This window comes from Tupaia chinensis, unplaced genomic scaffold, assembly GCF_000334495.1.
Source record: "Tupaia chinensis unplaced genomic scaffold, TupChi_1.0 Scaffold000118_1, whole genome shotgun sequence".
In the NCBI taxonomy this organism is placed as follows: Eukaryota; Metazoa; Chordata; class Mammalia; order Scandentia; family Tupaiidae; genus Tupaia; species Tupaia belangeri.
The window spans coordinates 3,354,097-3,363,832 of NW_006159584.1; positions in this window are offsets into that span (position 1 = coordinate 3,354,097).

Here is a 9,736-nt window from a genome sequence, read left to right on the forward strand (position 1 = left end):
TTAGCCACCCAAGCCCGGGAGGCGAACCACGGTCGACTACGTGGGAGTCCAGCAACATAGCCATTACGCTAACTGCTGGTTCCCCACCCAGGGTGAGTTTTAAGCCACCTTTCTGGATACTCGAATTGCATTATGGTTGACTATGTGGGAGTCCAGCGTTGTAACTATTATGCCATTTGCTGGTCCCCCAAAGAAATAATTCTTTAAAAATTTTGTTAAAATGGGCTTCCTCATAATTAAATCTCTCAAATAAAAACTAATTAAATAGTACTGTATTTCAAATTTATGTTTATAAAAATATATATATATTTACATTTTTATAAATATTAAATACATATTTATTTATTTATGTATATATTTTAGGTTTTTGCCAGAGAGAGAAGGAAAGTGATAAATCACTCCCCAGAGGGATGGTCACACCACAATCCCTTCTCCTTTATTCTCCGAGATTTGGAGCATGCACATACATGCTGTATTTCAAATTTATGTTTATAAAAATATATATATATTTACATTTTTATAAATATTAAATACATATTTATTTATTTATGTATATATTTTAGGTTTTTGCCAGAGAGAGAAGGAAAGTGATAAATCACTCCCCAGAGGGATGGTCACACCACAATCCCTTCTCCTTTATTCTCCGAGATTTGGAGCATGCACATACATGTACTCAGCATGAATTTCCAGCCACTAGGTCCAGAACTTGAACCATAGTCAGCCATGTGGGAGTCTAGCACTTAACCACCATGCCACCTGTTGACCCCTAAATGTGTACTTACAAGATGGTTCTGCAGGTTATTTCTCAGAATTCATCTGTAGAAATGGCAATTCATAATTTCATTAAGACAGTTGCATATGAGTAATGAAATATAAACTCTATACCAAAGAAAATTAACAATTTTATGTCTTTCTATTATGAAAATAATATTCTATTTCTTCAATGCATGTCTTGATACTGAAAAATTTCCCCACAAAGTCCCTGAGTCTGTTAAAAGTCAGGCATTGTCAGTCATAAACTTTGAAGGAAAACTAGAACATAGAAACGGGAATAGAAATAGATAATCTGCATGGATGAGAAAAAATTCTCTTTCTCTTTTGAAGGTACTGCTGAAAATCACTGACAAGCATATTAAAACGGAAAATTATAAAGATTGGTTTTAACATATATAGTTTACACATGGGAACTATAGAAAATTATGAGCTCAAAGACTGGTAAAATAGTTCTGGCTCAAATAACTCTAACATAGGAGAGGGTGGGGTGGAGGGCTGAATTGGCTCAATGCCTAGAGGCCTTTACCAAATAATTCTCCATCATAGTTTGATGAGACCAACATGTCCCTGAAAGGTGAGGGATAAAACTGCGTAGGAACAAAGGTTCTCTTTATATGCAGATAACATTCCTTAAGTAATCTCTGGGAGCTGCCTGCAGAAGAATGGATGTCCAAGGTATGGGTATCTTTAATCTTATTGCTAAAGGACATTTTAAGTGTAAGATGGTTTAAAACAAGGAAGAATGGATGTCCAAGGTATGGGTATCTTTAATCTTATCTCTGGTTGCTCAATGACATTTTAAGTGTAAGATGGTTTAAAACAAGTGCATGTTTATTAGAAAAAAATTCTTGGTCTGGTAAACAAATTTCAGAGAAAGCTTCTCCTTGCATTGGACTGGGAAACAAGAGAAAAAGATACACAGACCTTGATTCCGAGGCTTCTTTTAAGACCTCCTGCTATGTCAAAGTGCTAGCCTTTAAGATATTGGTTTCTGAGCCTCAACGAATATATCTAATACTTAGATTACTGTGTGGTAAATGGCAACCAAGTGCTCAATTACCAACCTAACATCTGGATTCAGTGCCCCAAAATACAATTTGTAATTGAACATTCCCCCCTGCATGTAATAATTGAATACTAGTGTCACAAGATCACTAACTGTTGGCATCTGGAAAGTATCACCATTCATTCCATAGAAGTACCAGGAAAACATTGTATTGGTAGAAACCAACCACAGGGATGGTTTGATTAATGTCATGTTCAAGGATTTAAGTTTCTAAGAAAATATGGGCAGATCATCAGAAAAAAAAAAGTTATCCTATTTAGAATCCTCATTAGTAAATACTAAATGTTGTTATTAAAATCCTAATAATTGGGCATTAAAATAAAACCTATACTGTATCACATTAAATTTGGGTAATTTACAAAATATTAATGAACAATGACCTCAATAGTATATTTTACAATTTTGGAAAGTAAAAATCAGCACTATTTTTAGCTGCTAAAATATATTACATTGTCTTTTAAGATAAAACATTATTTAACTAAAGGTTAAAAGCATCCTTTTATGTTTTTAAAATGTCAGCAGAATAATCATGCTGATAAATATTCTAAAAGTTCATGAGAAGAAACATCTTGAATTAGTTTTAAAAGCATTAGAGTTAAACGCCAGCAGGTGGCATGGTATTTAAGGCACAGACTCCTGCATAGCCCTCAGTGGTTCAAGTCTCAGATCTGGTGACTTGCTTTCTCATTCTGTGTGTGTGTGTCTTTGTTGAGCACACATACCCTACAGCAAACTTAAATAAATAAATTATTTTAAAATAAATAAATAAAAACATTAGGGTTAGACTATGACCATAAGAGTTTTAATCTGGGACAATCACTGTACCTCTTTGAACTTCAGTAGACTTAATTGTAAGAGGAAGAATTTTATCTGTGCATGCTAAGAATTTTCCTATGAAATGTCAGCATTTTACTTTCCAGAGAATAAAGTCACACATTTCTAATAGGGAGTTCATTAAATAATAATGTCTTACTTATTGCTTGATCTAATAAAATATGGCAAGTTTAGCCAAAAAATTTGAGTTAATTTGTCAATATTGTTTGGATGATTATTTAAAAACAGGAGTGTTGTATCCAGAAATATGGAATGTGAGTTAGTGTAGATCCTGACCCTGGAGAAAATTATATTGCAGAGTTAAACACATAAACTAACCAAATTAATCTCAATAAATCTGTCACAGTCTGAAAAGGTGAATAGATAAATATAGATATATAGTCTGAATTTTGCTCTACTTTATTCATATACCAGGGCTTTTTGAATCATCAAATGCTAAATTTATTAAAATGTAAAATGGGAATCTAAATTTCTTTTGTGGCCTTTATTAATATTGCAATATCTTTTATCTGGACTTTAAAGTTTTGCTCTTTTGTCTTCAAACTTTCAACAGGCTTCTTTCAACTTTAGGGCTTAAGTTTTAAACCTAAACTTTAGTACCTAAATCTTTCTTCGTTGATTAAGTCTACATCTCTCTTTAAAAACACTATTTTGAAAGTATATGATTATATAACAATGAAAATTTTTTTCTTATCTTTGAAAGTAGTAACTTTTTGGTTCAAATTTCTTCTTGTGTTCATTTCACAGTGTGATTTACTCATTGCCACTGAAATTAGGCACCTAATAACAAATTCATGAAAACAAAATTCATCATTTGTTTTTGCAGTCTGCTATAGGTGTTTGTGATGGTTAAACATATATGTCTACTTGATTTGGCCATGGAATTCTCTAATATTTAGCCAAGCTTTATTCTAGATACTTCTGTGAAAGTGGTTTTTAAATGAGATTAATATTTATGTCAGTGGACTTTGAGGAAAGCAAATTGCCCTGCATAATGTGGGTCTCATCAATTTACTATACCTTAAGGCCTGAATAAAATAAAATCAGTCTTCTCTGAGCAAGAGAAAATTCTTCAGCAGTCTGCCTTCGGACGTTATCTGCAACATTGGTTTTCCTTGGTTCCATGAGTTCTGATTTGTACTCTAATTGAAACATCTGTTCATTTGGATCTTCAGGCCACAGGCCACTCCAAAGATTTTGGATTTGCCAACATTCATAATCACATGAGAAAATTCTTTCATTCACACACACAAATACACACACACACACAAGTGTGCACACATTCCATTTCTCTGGAGAACCTTGGCTAACAACTAAGAATAAGTTTAAATAAATAATATTTTCCTTTTTCATATTTTTGCCATAGGACACATGTGCTCACTGGAGAAATCCGAGACAGACTGAGACAGAGAGGAAACGTGAGAATTCATCATCCCCCAGCGGGAGATGACCACACCACCATCCCTTTCCTTCCATTTTCCTCCAGGATTCTGGGCACACACGCATCCATGCACATGCTCTCAGTGTGACTTTAAGCCACGAGGTGCAGAGTTCAAACTGCAGTTGGCCATGTGGCAGTCCAGTGCCTTAGCCACCCACTTGTCCCTAACAAATTAAAATAATAATAATCACAACAAATAAAGTTAGATAAATAATTATTTTTAAAAAAGAAAATTTTGTTTGGGTTTCTTACTGGTCTGTCTCTTCTGATCCATTGACTTATATGCCTGTTTTAATTACTACAGTTTTGTAATATAATTTTAAATAAAAAACTTGTGAAGTCTCTAATTTTATTTTTTCCTCAAGATTGCTTCTATTATTCAGATTCTTTTGTGTGCCAAGTGTATTTTAGGATTCTATTTCTACTTCTTTGAAAGATGACATAAGAATTTTTATAGAGATTATAATAAATCTATGTTTTAGGGACTATTATGAATATTTCAACAATATTAATCCTTCCAATTCATGAAAGGAGAATATCCTTTATTTATTTTTTCCTTTCTAATTTCTTTCACCAATATTTTATAGTTTTATTTTGTTTTATTTTATTTTATGGAGGGTTTTTGCCATATGGTGTGCTCACTCATATGCGCTTGACATGAGTTTCAAGCCAGTGTCTGTCCAGGACTTGAAGTGTGATTAGCCACGTAGGAATCCAGTGATATAACCATTTTGCCATCTGCTGGCCCATTCTATAGTTTTCATTCTGCAGATCTTCATTTCCTTGATGAAATTTTCTCCTAACAGCTCACTCAGTGGTGCTCAAGGATTGATGCTGAATCCACGTGGAAGATTGAGAATTTAGTTCCCTGGTCAACCTGTATATGCCTGGCACGCGTGTCTGTGATCTTGGCTGATTGCAAACGTTGGTGCAATGTAGTATCATAATGTGGGGCCCTGTTGAGTATGCTTGTATTCTCTCTCCCTCTCTCCATCTCTCACTCTCATAAAGGAGGAAATCAAAATAAAATTTACAAATCAAAAAATTATTTCTAAGAATTTTATTCATCTTATGCTGTCATCAATGTGATAGTTTTCTGTATTTCTTTTTTAGACAAATCATTATTATTATAAAGAAATGCAACTGGGAACCAGCAGTTAGAGTAATGGCTATGTCGCTGAACTCCCATGTAGTCGACCGCGGTTCGCGTCCGGGACCTGGTGGCTGAAAACTCACGCTGGGCGCGTGTGCGTGTGTGCCCAAGATCCCGAGAGGAGAATGGAGGAGAAGGGATTGCGGCGTGACCATCCCCCCTGGGGGGTGACTTCTTGCTTTCTATCTCTCTGTCTGTCTGGCGAGCACACACGCCCTATAGCGGAAAAAAACCTCTCAAAAAAAAAAAAAAAGAAATGCAACTGACTTTGAATGTTGATTTTATATCCTGCAACTGTACCGAATTCATTTATTAATTCTAATGGTACTTTTGTGGAGTGTTGAGAATTTTCTACCTGTAGGTTTGTGTCATCTGCAAACAGGGATACCTTTACTTCTTCCTTTTTGATATGGCTGTCTCTTAATGTTTCTTTCTTGTTTGATTGATTTGCCAGTACTCACAGTACTATGTAGAAGTGGTGAGAACAGGCATTTCTACCTTTTACCAGACATTAAAGGAAAAGTTTTTGAATTATTCTCATTGATTGTGATGTCAGCTGGGTGCTTTTCATAAATGGTCATTATTAAGTTGAAGAAGTTTCCTCTGGTATCTATTTTGTAAAGAGATTTTTATCAGAAAAAAATTTTGAAACTTGTTGAATATTTTTGCATCTATTGATATGATTATGTGCTTTTATCTGTCATTCTGTTGGGATGATGTGTCATCAAGTGTTTAGGGTTTGTTAAATCATTTTGCATTCCCTGGTGTAAATCCCATTTGAACATGATCTATAAATGCTTAGGTATTTGGTTGAATTCAGTTTGCTAGTGTTCTTTTGAGGAGTTTTGCATCTCTGTTTATCAGAGACATTGACTGTAGTTTCTTTTTATGTGGTGTCTTCTCTGGCTTTGATATCAGGGTAATGCTTGCCTCATAAAATGAGTTTAGAAGTATTATCTGTCCAATTTTTTGGAAGAATTTAAGAAGGGTTGGTATTAATTTTTCTTTGAATGTTTGGCAGCATTCAGCCATGAGGTCACCTAGTCTTGGGTTTTCTTTGCTGGAAGATCTTTATTACCACTTTGATCTGTTTATTTGTAATTTTTCTACTCAGACATTCTATTTATTCTTGATTCAGCCTTGGTATTATATATGTTTCTATAAATTTATCCATTTCCTCTAGATATCCCATTTGTTGGCATTTACATGTTTGTAATAATTCCTTATAATCCTCTTCACTTTTGAGCCATCTGTTGTAATATCTCTCCTTTCATTCCTGATTTTATTTATTTTGAGTCTTTTCTATTTTTTTCCTGGTTAGTTGAGATATTTTGTCTTTTTTAATGTAAATATTTGTCACTATATACCTCCCTTTTATTGCTGTTTTTTTATTGCATCCCATTAATTTTGGTATGTTGTGTTTTATTTTTGTTCATCTTAAGGTATTTTAAAAATTCTCTTATAATTTTCTCCTTGACCTAGTGGTTATTTGAGAGTGTTCTATGTACTTTCCATATATTTTTGAATAGTTCCTTTCCTCTTTTTTTGTTGTTATTAGTTCTAGTATTACTGTATTGTACTCAGAAAACATACTTGGTTGAATTTTGTCTTCTTAATATGTTACAACCTATTCTGTGATCTAACATACTCTGTCCTGGAGGATGTTACTTATGCATTTGAGGAGAATGTGTATTCTTCTGCCATTGGGTAGCATGTTTTTAATACATCTGAGTCTATTTTGCTACAGTGTTAATCATGTCTGCTGTTTCCCTATTGATTTTCTGCCTGGAGGCTTTATTATGGAAAGTGGGGCAAAACTGTATTTTTTATTATTTATTTTATATGCCTTGGTTTTCTGTTTCAGGGTAGATAAAAAATAAATATATCATTTCTTAAATTTTTTTTTAGAAAGAGATTTTTGCTATTGGGCACATGTGCTTGAGAGAGAGACAGAGAGACAGAAAGTAAGAAATATATCCCCAGGGGGAATGGCCATGCCACAGTCCCTTCTCCTCCATTCTCCTTTCGGGATTCTGGCACGCACGCACATGGGTCCAGCATGAGTTTCAAGCCTCAGGGTTCAGAACTGAAACCATGGTTGGCCATGTGGAAGCCCAGCGACCTAACCATTATGCCACCTACTGGTCCCGGTGAAATATATTTATAGACAAACTCTGTTACATGATTTTTTCCCTGAATTATATTTTGCAAAAGAGTTTTAAACACTTAGTCATCATTTAATAAATACTTCTCTATTTCCAGAAACCCACCTCAAGTTAAGAATTTAACAACTAAGTAATGACTTTGAATTCTCTATTACGTGCTCATTTTAAACTTATTCCATAAAAATTTTATGTGTATGTGTTTCTGTGTGCATCTGTTATATGGAGGGACAGGTTCATTATATTCAACTTAAAAAAATTATTTGTTGGGGCCAGCAGGTGGTGTGGTAGGTAGGTGCTGGATTCCCACATAGCCAACCACACATGTAGTCCTTGGCTTGGCAACTTGAAATTCACACTGGTGCATGTGCAGGTATACTCAAAATCCTGAGAGGAAAATGGGGAAGAAGGGATACTAGCATGGTCATCTCTCCTGACAGAGCGACTTCTCAATTTCCCCCTCTCTGGAGAACACACATTCTCCATGACCACCCTCTCCCCAACAAAAGAAAAGTTATTTGCCTGCTTTATCCAAAAATGAGTTCTTGCTTGTTCATTTCACATGATCAGCTCAATACAGGCTAGATATTACTTCTAGATAAACATCATTTTGTTATTCTTGACTAAACCATATACTTCAGAATAGCATTGCTTATACTAATCAACTTAGAAATAGCTGTGATTTGTTGTAAAGAATACATTGAATCTAAAAAGGGACAATTAATGAATCTGGTAACATTACTTTTAATATCTCATCATTAAGTTTTTAATATGGTACAGTTCACAGAAAAATTGAGAGGGGTGTGCTTATGGTATCTGTTTGGACTTAGAGTGTATTATTAAAGAAGCAAGAATGATGGACATGAAAGAAAGAGATAGATGTTTGTATTTCTGGTTGTTTAGGTAAGCTTTATGCTGAATAGGTATGAGCAGTGATACCAAAGGAAAATGGTTAGTGATGTCTCAGGTTTTAAACAAGTGCCTATCACGCAGTTGACATTCAAAATATGATTTACAAGAAAATCATGTAATACATATTAACAAAACATTACAAAAGATTTATTTAAAAATGCTCAGATATTGTAAAAATATGGATGAGAGGATTAATGTAAGAAAAAGATAGTGTTGTTCTGAGAAGCAATAAGTGGATCTTTTTTTACAAAGATAATTATACCATGGAATAGGTTTTCTCCATAACTCATCATGGTTCCTATGGCAATTAATTATCTCTTCACATACTTTTATGTAACATATCCAGGAATCTAGCAATTAGTTCATCTCTTTATTATATCTTTTCCATGACTAATTTAGCATAGAGAAAAGGCAGGCAAAGATACATGTTATGCAAATATAAGTCAAAATGTCTCATGAGGTAGGTCACTGGCACCTTTACATCTTCTAGTAGTTCAAAATAAATACAGTTTTTGTTCTGATTAAGCAACTAAGCAGAGATTAAATGATGTCTTGTTCCAGTATTTAGAAACATATCTTCTTTAAACCATGATTTCATTGTTCATCTCATTAATAAGAATTACTAATTTCACCTATGAAGAAAAGTAAAGTATTATTTTTCTTAAACGGACAGTGGTGGGTAGAGTATTATTATTATTATTACTTTTTTTGGAGAGGTTTTTGCCATAGGGTGCATGCGCTCGCTAGACAAACAGAGAGAGACAGAGAGACAGAAAGCTAGAAATCACCCTCCAGGGGGGATGGCCATGCTGCAATCCCTTCTCCTCCATTCTCCTCTTGGGATCTTGGGCACGCACGCACACACACCCAGTGTGAGTTGGAAGCCACTTGAACCGTGGTTGACTACATGGGAGTCCAGAAATAGCCATTATGATAACTGCTGGTCCCAGTGGTGAGTAGAGTATTGAGTGAGGATTATCAAATTAGGCATTCCGAGGCAAACCCCTCACAATTTAATATTCTCATCTCAAAAGCTGGCAAAGTCATAGGACATTAAAGGTAGAGTTGCACGAGGCATTATTACAATGTAAACCTTTCAAAATGTTTGATAAGCTCTTTTTCTTTTTTTAAGTGACTTTTCCCATAGAGTGTGTGCACTCAAAAGAGAGGGGACCAACAGGTGGCAAGGCAATTAAGGACGCTGAACTCCCTCATGGCCAACTGCGGTTTGAGTCCTGGACCTGGCGACTTGTTTTCTCACTTTCCCTCCCTCTCTCTCACCCTGTCCTTCTCTGGTCAAAATATAATAAGTAAATATAGTTAAATAAAATAATTTTTGCCTTTTGGCTGGAACCGCCATCTTCCAGTAATTAACCAACATGATGAACAACAAG